The sequence below is a fragment of the Panthera leo genome, chromosome D3 (genome assembly GCF_018350215.1).
Source record: "Panthera leo isolate Ple1 chromosome D3, P.leo_Ple1_pat1.1, whole genome shotgun sequence".
Lineage (NCBI taxonomy): Eukaryota > Metazoa > Chordata > Mammalia > Carnivora > Felidae > Panthera > Panthera leo.
The window spans coordinates 41700518-41715973 of record NC_056690.1 but is presented as its reverse complement, the minus strand read 5'-3'; the positions used below and the strand labels follow the sequence as shown (position 1 = coordinate 41715973).

The 15456-nt window shown below is 39.6% G+C and overlaps 1 protein-coding gene and 1 pseudogene across 1 annotated transcript in view; both read right to left on the bottom strand.

The window, feature by feature from the left end:
• The window catches only part of METTL4 (methyltransferase 4, N6-adenosine), a 249810-nt gene that overhangs the window by 88792 nt on the left and 145562 nt on the right, over window positions 1–15456 (bottom strand). The window lies entirely within an intron of this gene.
• Window positions 475–7446, bottom strand: LOC122203967 (annotated as a pseudogene).

Here is a 15456-nt window from a genome sequence, read left to right as displayed (position 1 = left end):
TTCAGGAGCAAACCTTCAGCGAGTAAAACATGAGAGTCTCTCTAACTGGCTTAGAGATAACTAGTCAAAAGATAGTAAATATAAGAAACAAAGGAAAAAATAGTTACAAACAGAGAGGGAGGGAGGCAAACCATAAGAGACTTTTAAATACAGAGAACAAACTGAAGGTTGATTGGGGGGGGAGGGGGATGGGGAATGGGCATCTAGGAGGGCGCTTGCTGGGATGAGCACTGCGTGTTGTATGTAAGCGATGAATCACAGGAATCTACCCCCAAAACCAACCAAGAGCACACTGTATACACTGTATGTTAGCCAACTTGATAATAAATTATATATTAAAAAAAAAGTTCAGGCATGACTTCTCTCAAAAAATGTCTGTTACTTTGAACTTGATATTGCTAATGCCACTTAGAAAGACAGGCATATTGGTTAAACTCTCACTTGAAATGCAAGTTTAAAATGTTTATCCCAAGTCGCTATTTCATAAGAATTTCATAGTCAACCTATCTTTATACTCATGGTTTTCATCGTTAACAGGGCTATTTTAAAATATGACAATCCTCTGACCAGAGGCTATACTAGCCACTCTGTCTTAACCAGTACTCTACTACACTGATTACATTATCACCCTGAATGTAAGTGCTGTCCAAGGACCTTTAAAGAAGGACTTCTATCAACTTCTTTTATTATTAAAGGTATCAAACTAAATTATACAAGTCCCATTTCTAGTTAGAGCACAGAAAATCATAAAAGAATATTGCTCTTGCCATAACAAGAATACACCAGCTAAACTAAAAAGTATGCTCTCCTTTTCTTTTCTTTCTTTTTTTTTTTTTTTTTTACTCATCAAAGAAAATATTTTATGCAAGTTCCCAAAACAAATTTGAGGAGTTAAGTTGGGTCTGAATTGAAGAAAAAGGCCAAGTTAAGTCTGGAAACAAAGTTTTAATTTGGTGGAAGTTGAAATCGATTTATATACATTCTAATCAAAGACTTGTCCCATGTAGGATTTTTCAAGTTTTTAAGAGTCTACCAGACCAAACCCTTCATTGCCTTTTGCTTTTGCTTTGCTTTTCCCCTTACCTTTTCTCACTTTGCCTTCAGCCTTTTCCTTTGTCTCTGGTTCATCCATACGGGGTAGAAGACTCTTTGTTTCTCTTAATACAAGTCTCCAAATTCATGTCATCTTTTTCATCTTGCACTATGCACTGAGTTTTCTCTTGACAGTGTTTCGGTACCACCACAGTTGCTATCTCTTGAACATCTTTCATTAAAACATCACTATATACTTTAAGAATACTTTTAGAGAGTCCGGAAGATGGCGGCGTAGGAGGACGCGGGGCTCACAGCGCGTCCTGCCGATCACTTAGATTCCACCTACACCTGCCTAAAGAACCCAGAAAACCGCCAGAGGATTAGCAGAAGGGAGTCTCCGGAGTCAAGCGCAGACGAGAGGCCCACGGTAGAGGGTAGGAAGGGCGGTGAGGCGGTGCGCGCTCCACGGACTGGCGGGAGGGAGCCGGGGCGGAGGGGCGGCTCGCCGGCCAAGCAGAGCCCCCGAGTCTGGCTGGCAAAAGCGGAGGGGCCGGACAGACTGTGTTCCGACAGCAAGCGCAACTTAGCGTCTGGGAGGTCATAAGTTAACAGCTCTGCTCGGAAAGCGGGAAGGCTGGAGGACAAAGGGAGGGAGAGCTGCTGAGCCCCCTGACGGCAGAGCTCAGCTTGGCGGGGAACAAAGGCGCCAGCGCCATCTCCCCCGCCTATCCCCCAGCCAAAATCCCAAAGGGAACCAGTTCCTGCCAGGGAACTTGCTCGCTCCACGCAAACACCCAACTCTGTGCTTCTGCGGAGCCAAACCTCCGGCAGCGGATCTGACTCCCTCCCGCTGCCACAGGGCTCCTCCTGAAGTGGATCACCTAAGGAGAAGCGAGCTAAGCCTGCCCCTCCACCCCCCGTGCACCTTGCCTACCCACCCCAGCTAATACGCCAGATCCCCAGCAACACAAGCCTGGCAGTGTGCAAGTAGCCCAGACGGGACACGCCTCCCCACAGTGAATCCGCCCCTACGAGAGGGGAAGAGAAGGCACACACCAGTCTGACTGTGGCCCCAGCGGTGGGCTGGGGGCAGACATCGGGTCAGACTGCGGCCCCGCCCACCAACTCCAGTTATACACCACAGCACAGGGGAAGTGCACTGCAGGTCCTCACCACGCCAGGGACTCTCCAAAATGACCAAACGGAAGAATTCCCCTCAGAAGAATCTCCAGGAAATAACAACAGCTAATGAACTGATCAAAAAGGATTTAAATAATATAACAGAAAGTGAATTTAGAATAATAGTCATAAAATTAATCGCTGGGCTTGAAAACAGTATACAGGACAGCAGAGAATCTCTTGCCACAAAGATCGAGGGACTAAGGAACAGTCACGAGGAGTTGAAAAACGCTTTAAACGAATTGCAAAACAAAATGGAATCCACGATGGCTCGGCTTGAAGAGGCAGAGGAGAGAATAGGTGAACTAGAAGATAAAGTTATGGAGAAAGAGGAAGCTGAAAGAAAGAGAGATAAAAAAATCCAGGAGTATGAGGGGAAAATTAGAGAACTAAGTGATACACTAAAAAAAAATAATATACGCATAATTGGTATCCCAGAGGAGGAAGAGAGAGGGAAGGGTGCTGAAGGGGTACTTGAACAAATTATAGCTGAGAACTTCCCTGAACTGGGGAAGGAAAAAGGCATTGAAATCCAAGAGGCACAGAGAACTCCCTTCAGACGTAACTTGAATCGATCTTCTGCACGACATATCATAGTGAAACTGGCAAAATACAAGGATAAAGAGAAAATTCTGAAAGCAGCAAGGGATAAACGTGCCCTCACATATAAAGGGAGACCTATAAGACTCGTGACTGATCTCTCCTTTGAAACTTGGCAGGCCAGAAAGGCTTGGCACGATATCTACAGTGTGCTAAACAGCAAAAATATGCAGCCGAGAATCCTTTATCCAGCAAGTCTGTCATTTAGAATAGAAGGAGAGATAAAGGTCTTCCCAAACAAACAAAAACTGAAGGAATTTGTCACCACGAAACCAGCCCTACAAGAGATCCTAAGGGGGATCCTGTGAGACAAAGTACCAGAGACATCACTACAAGCATAAAACATACAGACATCACAATGACTCTAAACCCATATCTTTCTATAATAACACTGAATGTAAATGGATTAAATGCGCCAACTAAAAGACATAGGGTATCAGAATGGATAAAAAAACAAGACCCATCTATTTGCTGTCTACAAGAGACTCATTTTAGATCTGAGGACACCTTTAGATTGAAAGTGAGGGGATGGAGAACTATTTATCATGCTCCTGGAAGCCAAAAGAAAGCTGGAGTAGCCATACTTATATCAGACAAACTAGACTTTAAATTAAAGGCTGTAACAAGAGATGAAGAAGGGCATTATATAATAATCACAGGGTCTATCCACCAGGAAGAGCTAACTATTATAAATGTCTATGCGCCAAATACCCGAGCCCCCAGATATATAAAACAATTACTCATAAACATAAGCAACCTTATTGATAAGAATGTGGTCATTGCAGGGGACTTTAACACCCCACTTACAGAAATGGATAGATCATCTAGACACACAGTCAATAAAGAAACAAGGGCCCTGAATGATACATTGGATCAGATGGACTTGACAGATATATTTAGAACTCTGCATCCCAAAGCAACAGAATATACTTTCTTCTCGAGTGCACATGGAACATTCTCCAAGATAGATCATATACTGGGTCACAAAACAGCCCTTCATAAGTTTACAAGAATTGAAATTATACCATGCATACTTTCAGACCACAATGCTATGAAGCTTGAAATCAACCACAGGAAAAAGTCTGGAAAACCTCCAAAAGCATGGAGGTTAAAGAACACCCTACTAACGAATGAGTGGGTCAACCAGGCAATTAGAGAAGAAATTAAAACATATATGGAAACAAACGAAAATGAAAATACAACAATCCAAACGCTTTGGGATGCAGCGAAGGCAGTCCTGAGAGGAAAATACATTGCAATCCAGGCCTATCTCAAGAAACAAGAAAAATCCCAAATACAAAATCTAACAGCACACCTAAAGGAAATAGAAGCAGAACAGCAAAGGCAGCCTAAACCCAGCAGAAGAAGAGAAATAATAAAGATCAGAGCAGAAATAAACAATATAGAATCTAAAAAAACTGTAGAGCAGATCAACGAAACCAAGAGTTGGTTTTTTGAAAAAATAAACAAAATTGACAAACCTCTAGCCAGGCTTCTCAAAAAGAAAAGGGAGATGACCCAAATAGATAAAATCATGAATGAAAATGGAATGATTACAACCAATCCCTCAGAGATACAAACAATTATCAGGGAATACTATGAAAAATTATATGCCAGCAAATTGGACAACCTGGAAGAAATGGACAAATTTCTAAACACCCACACTCTTCCAAAACTCAATCAGGAGGAAATAGAAAGCTTGAACAGACCCATAACCAGCGAAGAAATTGAATCGGTTATCAAAAATCTCCCAACAAATAAGAGTCCAGGACCAGATGGCTTCCCAGGGGAGTTCTACCAGACATTTAAAGCAGAGATAATACCTATCCTTCTCAAGCTATTCCAAGAAATAGAAAGGGAAGGAAAACTTCCAGACTCATTCTATGAAGCCAGTATTACTTTGATTCCTAAACCAGACAGAGACCCAGTAAAAAAAGAGAACTACAGGCCAATATCCCTGATGAATATGGATGCAAAAATTCTTAATAAGATACTAGCAAATCGAATTCAACAGCATATAAAAAGAATTATTCACCATGATCAAGTGGGATTCATTCCTGGGATGCAGGGCTGGTTCAACATTCGCAAATCGATCAACGTGATACATCACATTAACAAAAAAAAAGAGAAGAACCATATGATCCTGTCAATCGATGCAGAAAAGGCCTTTGACAAAATCCAGCACCCTTTCTTAATAAAAACCCTTGAGAAAGTCGGGATAGAAGGAACATACTTAAAGATCATAAAGGCCATTTATGAAAAGCCCACAGCTAACATCATCCTCAACGGGGAAAAACTGAGAGCTTTTTCCCTGAGATCAGGAACACGACAGGGATGCCCACTGTCACCGCTGCTGTTCAATATAGTGCTGGAAGTTCTAGCATCAGCAATCAGACAACAAAAGGAAATCAAAGGCATCAAAATTGGCAAAGATGAAGTCAAGCTTTCGCTTTTTGCAGATGACATGATATTATACATGGAAAATCCGATAGACTCCACCAAAAGTCTGCTAGAACTGATACATGAATTCAGCAAAGTTGCAGGATACAAAATCAATGTGCAGAAATCAGTTGCATTCTTATACACTAACAATGAAGCAACAGAAAGACAAATGAAGAAACTGATCCCATTCACAATTGCACCAAGAAGCATAAAATACCTAGGAATAAATCTAACCAAAGATGTAAAAGATCTGTATGCTGAAAACTATAGAAAGCTTATGCAGGTAATTGAAGAAGATATAAAGAAATGGAAAGACATTCCCTGCTCATGGATTGGAAGAATAAATATTGTCAAAATGTCAATACTACCCAAAGCTATCTACACATTCAATGCAATCCCAATCCAAATTGCACCAGCATTCTTCTCGAAACTAGAACAAGCAATCCTAAAATTCATATGGAACCACAAAAGGCCCCGAATAGCCAAAGTAATTTTGAAGAAGAAGACCAAAGCAGGAGGCATCACAATCCCAGACTTTAGCCTCTACTACAAAGCTGTCATCATCAAGACAGCATGGTATTGGCATAAAAACAGACACATAGACCAATGGAATAGAATAGAAACCCCAGAACTAGACCCACAAACGTATGGCCAACTCATCTTTGACAAAGCAGGAAAGAACATCCAATGGAAAAAAGACAGTCTCTTTAACAAATGGTGCTGGGAGAACTGGACAGCAACATGCAGAAGGTTGAAACTAGACCACTTTCTCACACCATTCACAAAAATAAACTCAAAATGGATAAAGGACCTGAATGTGAGACAGAAAACCATCAAAACCTTAGAGGAGAAAGCAGGAAAAGACCTCTCTGACCTCAGCCGTAGCAATCTCTTACTCGGCACATCCCCAAAGGCAAGGGAATTAAAAGCAAAAGTGAATTACTGGGACCTTATGAAGATAAAAAGCTTCTGCACAGCAAAGGAAACAACCAACAAAACTAAAAGGCAACCAACGGAATGGGAAAAGATATTTGCAAATGACACATCGGACAAAGGGCTAGTATCCAAAATCTATAAAGAGCTCATCAAACTCCACACCCGAAAAACAAATAACCCAGTGAAGAAATGGGCAGAAAACATGAATAGACACTTCTCTAAAGAAGACATCCGGATGGCCAACAGGCACATGAAAAGATGTTCAACGTCGCTCCTTATCAGGGAAATACAAATCAAAACCACACTCAGATACCACCTCACGCCAGTCAGAGTGGCCAAAATGAAGAAATCAGGAGACTATAGATGCTGGAGAGGATGTGGAGAAACAGGAACCCTCTTGCACTGTTGGTGGGAATGCAAATTGGTGCAGCCGCTCTGGAAAGCAGTGTGGAGGTTCCTCAGAAAATTAAAAATAGACCTACCCTATGACCCAGCAATAGCACTGCTAGGAATTTATCCAAGGGATACAGGAGTACTGATGCATAGGGGCACCTGTACCCCAATGTTTATAGCGGCACTCTCAACAATAGCCAAATTATGGAAAGAGCCTAAATGTCCATCAACTGATGAATGGATAAAGAAATTGTGGTTTATATACACAATGGAATACTACGTGGCAATGAGAAAAAATGAAATATGGCCTTTTGTAGCAACATGGATGGAACTGGAGAGTGTGATGCTAAGTGAAATAAGCCATACAGAGAAAGACAGATACCATATGGTTTCACTCTTATGTGGATCCTGAGAAACATAACAGAAACCCATGGGGGAGGGGAAGGAAAAAAAAAAAAAAAAGAGGTTAGAGTGGGAGAGAGCCAAAGCATTAGAGACTGTTAAAAACTGAGAACAAACTGAGGGTTGATGGGGGGTGGGAGGGAGGGCAGGGTGGGAGGGAGGGCAGGGTGGGTGATGGGTATTGAGGAGGGCACCTTTTGGGATGAGCACTGGGTGTTGTATGGAAACAAATTTGACAGTAAATTTCATATATTAAAAAATAAAAAAATAAAAAAAATAAAAAACAAACAAAAAAAAAAAAAAAAAAAAAAATAAAATTGATGGACAAAAAAAAAAAAAAAAAAAAAAAAAAAAAAAAAAAAGAATACTTTTAAGTCTGCTATGTTCCTTTGGGGCATTCTTTTTTCTTTTCAGCACCCATTTCCTTTTCCACTTACTCCACAAGCTTTTTGCCGTATTTTACCTGGAACGCAGGAAACTCAGAAACTTAGAGACTGCACACAGTCCACACTGACCGGAAGCCTCCACACTTCCACCCTCCGGGCAGCATCTTCCACAGACTCCCCAAGTATGCTTTCATTTAAAGCCATCAAATAATAATTCACACAATGAAATCAAAATTCCAGAGAAAAATGTGAGCCCTTTCCAGGTGAGTAAAGACTGAGACTGCTTTCATAGCTGGGAATATGTCTTATCTCGGGATATAAACAGGTAGAGGAGCTCCTCTCTCTCCTATAAGCATTTCTTTGTTTGGACAAAGAAATGGACAAATAAAATTGTATGACTGTAAAAACTGGAAAGATGGTATAAAATCTAGAAGAGTCTCAAATGTAATGCTAATCTTCCTGATCCAACAATTCTTCTCCAATCTTATTAAGTACCAGCTGAGGGCAGAGCTCAAAAGAAGAGAAAGTTTTCACTGACTTCTAGTTCTTGAGTCATAAAGTCTCGCCTGAGGAGTAGAACTGAACTCATCCAAAACCTATTTTAAAACAGAGATGATCTGAAATTAGTTAAAGCTTCAACCTAGCACTGATGTAACTCAACTCTATTAAAATAAAAAATATCAAACTTTCACCCTAGCTTCCTTACAAAGGAAACAGCATGCCCTCCAAAGGAAAAAAAAAATCTAGTTCAAGCTTTACTGTGTCTTGTTTTTTCATATAACATCTAGCATACAATAAAAATTAAGAGGGAGATGCCTGGGTGGCTCAGTTGGTTAGGAATCCGACTTCAGCTCAGGTCATGATCTCATGGTTTGTGAGTTCAAGCCCTGAGTCAGGCTCTGTGCTGACAGCTCAGAGCCTGGAGCCTGCTTCAGATTCTGTGTCTCCCCCTCCCATGCTCATGTTCTGTCTCTCTCTGTCTCTCAATAATAAATAAATGTTAAAAAATTTTTTTAATTATGAGACATGGGCTAACGCTTGAAAATGTGACCTATAATCAATAGAAGCAGCTCCACAATTGATTAATACGTTGCTATTAAAAGACTTGGATTTTTAAATAATTACTGTAAATATTTAGAGAAAAGGCTGGACAAAATAGGTGATCAGATAGGAATTTCAGCAAAGAAATAGTCTTCAAAAAAAATTTGAATATCCTAGAAATTAAAATTTTTTAAGTTGAAATAAAGAATATATTGGATGGGCTTTAAAATATACCGAGCATAGGGGCGCCTGGGTGGCTCAGTCAGTTAAGCATCCGACTTCGGCTCAGGTCATGATCTCACGGTCCGTGAGTTCGAGCCCCGCGTAGGGCTCTGTGCTGACAGCTCGGAGCCTGGAGTCTGTTTCAGATTCTGTGTCTCCCTCTCTCTGACCCTCCCCCCGTTCATTCTCTGTCTCTCTCTGTCTCAAAAATAAATAAACATTAAAAATATATATATACTGAGCATAGTAAAATAAAGGATCAATGAACTTGTAGATACATGAAAAGAATTACTCAATCTGAAGAATGGGAGATAAAATATTAAAACCAAATAATAACAGCTTGGGTGGCTCAGTTGGTTAAGCATCCAAATTCAGCTCAGGTCATGATCTCACAGTTTTTGAGTTCCAGCCCCACATCCAGCCCACTTCAAGTTCTGTTCTCCCTCTTTCTCTGCCCCTCCCCTGCCCCTGCTCACCCTCTGTCTCTCTCTTTCTCAAAAATAAACAAACATTTAAAAAAAATTAACCAAATAATAACAAAGCACCAGAGACTTGTGAGACAATGACATACATGGAAATTAATCCAAGAAAAATAAAATAGATGGTAAAAGAAGAAATATGAAAAAATGACTATAAAACTTTCAAAATTCATAAAAATCACCAATTCAAAGATTCATGATACTTAGCAAGTGTCAGTCAGAATAAACATAAAGAATACTATACCAGGGAAATCATAATTATACTGCTGACAATAAAATGTAGATAATTTAAAAAGATATATACATACATATATACACATACATATATTGATAGAATCAGCAGAAATTTGAGAATAGCAAGAACTCATAAACAGTGGAATCCAGATGACATGTTTTGAATGCTGAAGGCGGGGGTGGGGGGAGAATCAATCTAGAATCCTACAGAAATTAAGATGAAATGAAGGTATTTTTAAGACAAACCAAAACTGGAGAATTCATTGCCAACAGACCTATGCCTCAAAAATTACTAAGGGAAGTCATTTGAGCTGAAAAAAATGACCCCATATGAAAAATCAGACCTGCAGAAGTATACATAATTACCAAAGACTATATTTAATATCTTTATAGAAAACTGATTGTTCAAAGCAAAAAATGTCAACAATGTATTATGTGATTTATAACATACATAGAAGAAAACTGTTTGATAGTAATAACACAAAAAATGAGAGTGAGCTAAATGGAATATACCTTTGTACAATTTCTTCCATTGTTTGTAAAATGATTTAGTATTAATTTAAGGTAGATTAAAGATTCATTTTTAGGGGCACCTGGGTGGCTCAGTCAGTTAAGTGTCCAACTTTGGCTCAGGTCATGATCTCACAAATCAGGTCAGGCTCTGGGCTGGTGGTGCAGAGCCTGCTTGGGAATCTTGGGATTTTCTCTCTCTCTCTCTCTCTCCCCCATTCTTCCCCCACTTGTGATCTCTCTGTGTCTCAAAAATAAACTTAAAAATTTTTAAATAAATTTAAAAAAAAGATTCATTTTATAATTCTTGGAGTAACCAAAAAAAAACTAAGACATATATAAAAAATCAATAAAGCAAGGGGCGCCTGGGTGGTTCCGTCAGTTGAGCTTCCGACTTCTGCTCAGGTTATGATCTCAGGGTTTGTGTGTTTGAACCTTGCGTCCGGCTCTGTGCTAACAGCTCAAAGCCTGGAGCCTCTTCAGATTCTGTGTCTTTCTCTCTCTCTCTGCCCCTCCCCAACTTGTGCGCTCGCTCTCTCTCTCTCTCTCTCTCTCTCTCAAAAATAAATAAATAAATGTAAAAAAAATCAATAAAGCAATTAACATTTTTAAATAGTTGATTAAAAGAAGGCAGTAACAAAGAACAACAACAAAAAAAAATAGCAAGATAGCAGATACAAAACCAACCATATCAGTAATTATACTATGTATACATGGATAATGATGAATGAAAATTTCAATTTGCCTGGCTATCAAATCCTTTTTGAAATGATATCTAATTATAATCCTATGTATTTTGGGAGATATAGAACTAGTCTGGTCCCATCGTTTTACATTTTAATAAGTATTTTCAGAACATTGTTCCACTCTAACCATGAGCACTTCAGAGAAAGGATTATGTCTTCTATTGTTTTTGCTCCTCCATTAGCCATAGAGCATAATTTATTGCACTTAGTTAAGTGTCTTCTCATTGTCTGGCTAGCTACTGTATCCATGAGCTGGATAAAACCATGATACATTGGTTTTATGTATAAAGAGAAAAGTGAAACATTTTGCTCAGTAATCAAATTAGCCAGATGTTGGATAGTTCAAAACAATAAATTGTAGCAATAAGTAATGAACTTTCCTTTAAAGCTTAATGTTTATTTATTTATTTTGAGAGAGAGAGAGAGAGAGAGAGAGAGAGAGAGAGAGAGAATCCCAAGCAGGATCCACACTGTCAGCACAGAGCCTGACACAGGGCTCGATCCCATGAACCATGAGATCATGAGCCGAAATCAAGAGTTGGACAATTAACCAACTGAGCCACCCAGGCACCCCTCCTTTATATTTTAAATACCCCTAAATGATAATATTTGGTAAAAATGATAATAATTGAGCACCTACTTTGACAGGCATTTTCTTATTTAACTTCATGACAACACTAGTATTTTACAGACAAGTACATTGGAGGTCATGGAAAGCAATCTGCTTTCCCAAGGCCACACAGCTGAAAATGCAGGGAAGCTAGGATGCCAGCACAGGTCTTTAAGTTCCCATGCCCTTGCAGACCAAGATTCCCTTGATCAGGATGGCTGCATGAATAGTTCAGGACCAGATGAGGTGCACCACGCTAGGTGTACCTTGTTCACCTGGTCTGCACTTGAGGGTTGACCAATTGCTCATTACTAAACAATGACCCCTACCAATGCACTTTATTCAATGTCTGATCTTTTTTATTGTTTATTTATATTTTCTAGAAGTTTATTATATAAATGGAATCATGCAGTATGTACTCTTTGCTGTTTCACTTGCCATGTTTTTGAGCTCTATCCACGTTATGTATAGCAGGAATTCGTTTGTATTGATGAGTAGTTCATTTGTATAAATATACCACAAATTTTTTCACCTATTTTCCTAATTATGGACACTTATGTTACTTATGGTTTTTATTGTTGTGATGAATAAAGCTGCTATGAACATTCACGTCCAAATCTTTGTGGACATACATGTCCATTTCTCTTGGATAAATACTTAGGAGTGAAATTACTGGGTCATAAAGTATGAGTACTTTTGTCTTGGAAAGCAACTGCTAAGATTCGAAAGTAGTAGTACCATTTTTTATTCCTACCAGCAATGCGTGAAGGTTCTGATTATTCTATGTCCCTGTCAGCATCTAGTTATTACCAGTTTTTTTTAGCCATTCTAGTTGTTGTGAAATTGTATCTCACTGAGGTTTTAGTCTTCATTTCCCTGACGACTAATGATATTATACACCTTTTAATATGCTTATTGGCCATTTGTATGTATTCTTTTTTCTTAATTGAGCTGTCTTGTCATTATTGGCCTGTAGTAGTTCTTTATATATTCTGGATACAAATTCTTTGTCACGTATCTACATTAAGAGTATTTTCTCTGTGTAGTTTGCCTTTTCATTTTCTTAAAGGTGCCTCCTTATGAGCAGAAGTTTTGAATTTTTATTAAGTCCAAGTTACCAATTTTCAACTTTTCATTTGTTGCTCTTTGTGACCTTTTAAAGAAATTCTGTCTACCTTAACCTCACAAAGGTGTGGGCTTCACATTTAGGCCTATGATTCATCTCAGATTACTTCTTGTTTGTATGCAAGGTAGGGAAGTGGGATCATTTTTTTCTAAAGCTTCTCTCCAGTTTTCAGCACTATCTGTTAAAAAGACTTCTCTTTTCTCATTAAACAGCCTGGGGGCCTTTGTCAAAAACTACTTGACTCTCTCTACGTGGATCTATTTCTGGACTCTATTCTGTTCTATCAATATATTTGCCTACCACTGGAGGGCTTGGGGTGAGTGTGTATGTGTGTCATAATCTGATTTATATTTTAAATATATTGATCAGGACAAAGAACAGAAAAGGACAAGAGTGGGAACAGAAAGACCAGTCTGGAGGTGACTGTAAGAATCTAGACAGGAAACAAGAATGCCTGCAATTGGGTGGTTGGAGAGGAAACCACAAGAAGTGGCAGGTGTGGAATAAGTCCTGAGGTTGAGCTGCCAGGGCTTGATGCTGGATTGGATGTGGAGCATGAGAAGCAAGCGGAAAAAGAGGGTAATTGCAAGGGTTCTGGCTCCATCAATGGGAAGAATGTAGTTGCTACCCACTGGGATAGGTTCTGGGCCAACCAGACACCTGTCTTCTTGTGGGGAGTGGTATCTGAGCTGGGGAAGACATTCAAGTCACCCAGTGTAATCTCTACCTATATGGTCATTGACAGCAGTGGGTTCTTGGTCTCACAGCTGAAGAGGGCCTAATTGTCCATCTGCAGGTTGAGTGTCCAGGTGAGCAGGGTTACATGTACTTCCATGGTGCCCTCACTGCCTGGGGAGTGGCTGTGGAACACGAAGTAGATGGGCTTGGCACTGTGGACCCAGCATGGGAACTCTTGGCTCACTGCCGTCTCTTGGATGTTCTCTCGGTGGTTACCTGGAGGAGGATGCTGGGACCTGGTGTCAGATTGTGGCCGGGGTGCTCCATGTAGGGACACCCACCCTGGTTCTCAGTGTTCAGCAGGGACAGCGACCTCTGCATCTTGGTGTCATCCAGGTGATGGTGCAGGAGGCTGCAGAATGGCCTGCTGTCCTGGAGTGGGCCAGACCTGACAGGGGAACTGCACTGATGAGTTCTCCTTCTGGTTTGAAATAAACCTCTGTCTTTACTAGCAGGTGAGCCTCTTTTAGCCCCAGTTTCCTTCCAAAGTCTGATCTTTAATAACTGAGTCTTTACTAACTGATTGCCTCCTTCTTTCTGGTCCCTCCTCCTTATTCACTTTGCTAGCTCCTCGTGTCCTAATCCTCCAAATTTTTCAGTATCTCAGTTCTCAGTCTTTGGACTTCCTTTTTTTCTCAACATGCATTCTCTAGGTAATCTCACCAGTCTCATGACTTTAAATAGCATCTATGCCCTAATGATTCCAAATGTACATTCCAGCCTGACCTCTTCCTCTAACTGTCTCCATTTGGATATCCAATATATATTTCAAGTTTGACATGTTCGATAATGAGTTTCTGACTTTTCCCTCCAAACTTACTGTCCCAATAGGCTTCCCCATTTCACTAAACATCAACTCCATCCTAGTTAGGTAGGTTAAATTCCTGAGTTGTTTTGGCTCTTGTCTTTATCTCATACCCCTTACATCTGATGCATCAGCAAATCCAGTGTACTTTATCTCTGAACTCTACCCAGAATCCAGCCAATCTTTTCTTCTCCTCTCAGCCTCTATCATTTTGGTTTAAGCCACCATCCTCTCTTCCCTAGATTATTACAAAAGCTTCCTAATTGTTCTTCCTTCTTCCTGCCCTGTACTATACTCAACACAACAGTTTTTAAAATTTAAGTCTGATCATGTCACTCCTCAGCTCAAAATTCCTTTCCCAGCTTCCTATCTCATTTCAAATAAAAGCCAGTGTCCTTACAATGGCCTGCAAGGTTGTGTACAACCTGGCCCCATCTATCTCTCTGACCTTATTCCAGCTACAGTGGCCTACCTGCTATTCCCTGAACACATTAACTTTACTCCCATCACAGAGCCTTGCAGGAATTATTCCCCAAATATCCTTATGGCTCTCGCCATCATCTTTTATTTTTTTCCCCATCATCTCTTTTAGATCTTTGCTCAAATGCTACTTTCCTAGTGAAGATTTCCCAATTTTTGAATGCTTTGTTCAGTATCCTAATTGAAACAGTTCCTGGCTCAAAGTACATGTTCAAAGAATGTTCGTTGAATGCACGCATAGAAAAATGACTTTCCAAGCTTGAAATCAGACCTGAAGATAAATGCACAGAGCCATGATATTTCCTAAGTAATAAATGCCCCACTTAATGTCTACCATGTATGAGTGTATAGAGATAATATTCTGGTGGTAAGCACTTCTTCCATGCCAACTTAATTCTCACAACAATTCTGTGGGTAGGTATCATTATCCAATTTTATAAATGAGAAAACTAAAGCTTGGAGAGCTTAACTAGATAGCCTAAAGTCCCAGAGCTAGTATGGATAGAGCTGGATTTCAAACTCAGATATGTAAGACTACAAAGTCCAAGTTCTTAACAATAACAAGCTGCCTCCTTTAAAAAAAATCATTCAATATGTTTTAATACATCAAAATCAATTTCTGATTTGGATGTAGATTAACTATATGTCACACTCCATGACTATATATGTCACACTGTATTAGGCATGTATAAGGTAATCAATGAACAAAAAAACTACAAGACTCTTCAATGTTAGCATTCCTCAAAAAAAACACCTTTTTTTCATATGTTGCTCATCTGTGTCCCAAATTTAGTGATACCTCAAATAAAATAGATCCTTTTTCATTACTTGTTGCCATAGATTATTGATTCCATAAATATCAACTTGAGATTTTTAGAGGGAGAAATTTATATTACCTTATTTTGCTGTTATCCTTTGTTTTATGTTCTTGTCAGGCATGACAGGCCATTTAAAACTTAGGCTGTGGTGAACTTAGCATTGTGTTTTATATTCAAATAGGCTATGATGAAGAATGGAAGAAACGCAGTGATGATTTATATACATCAAAAACTTTTCATCGGCAACATGAATATCATTTATTTAGTCACTGGC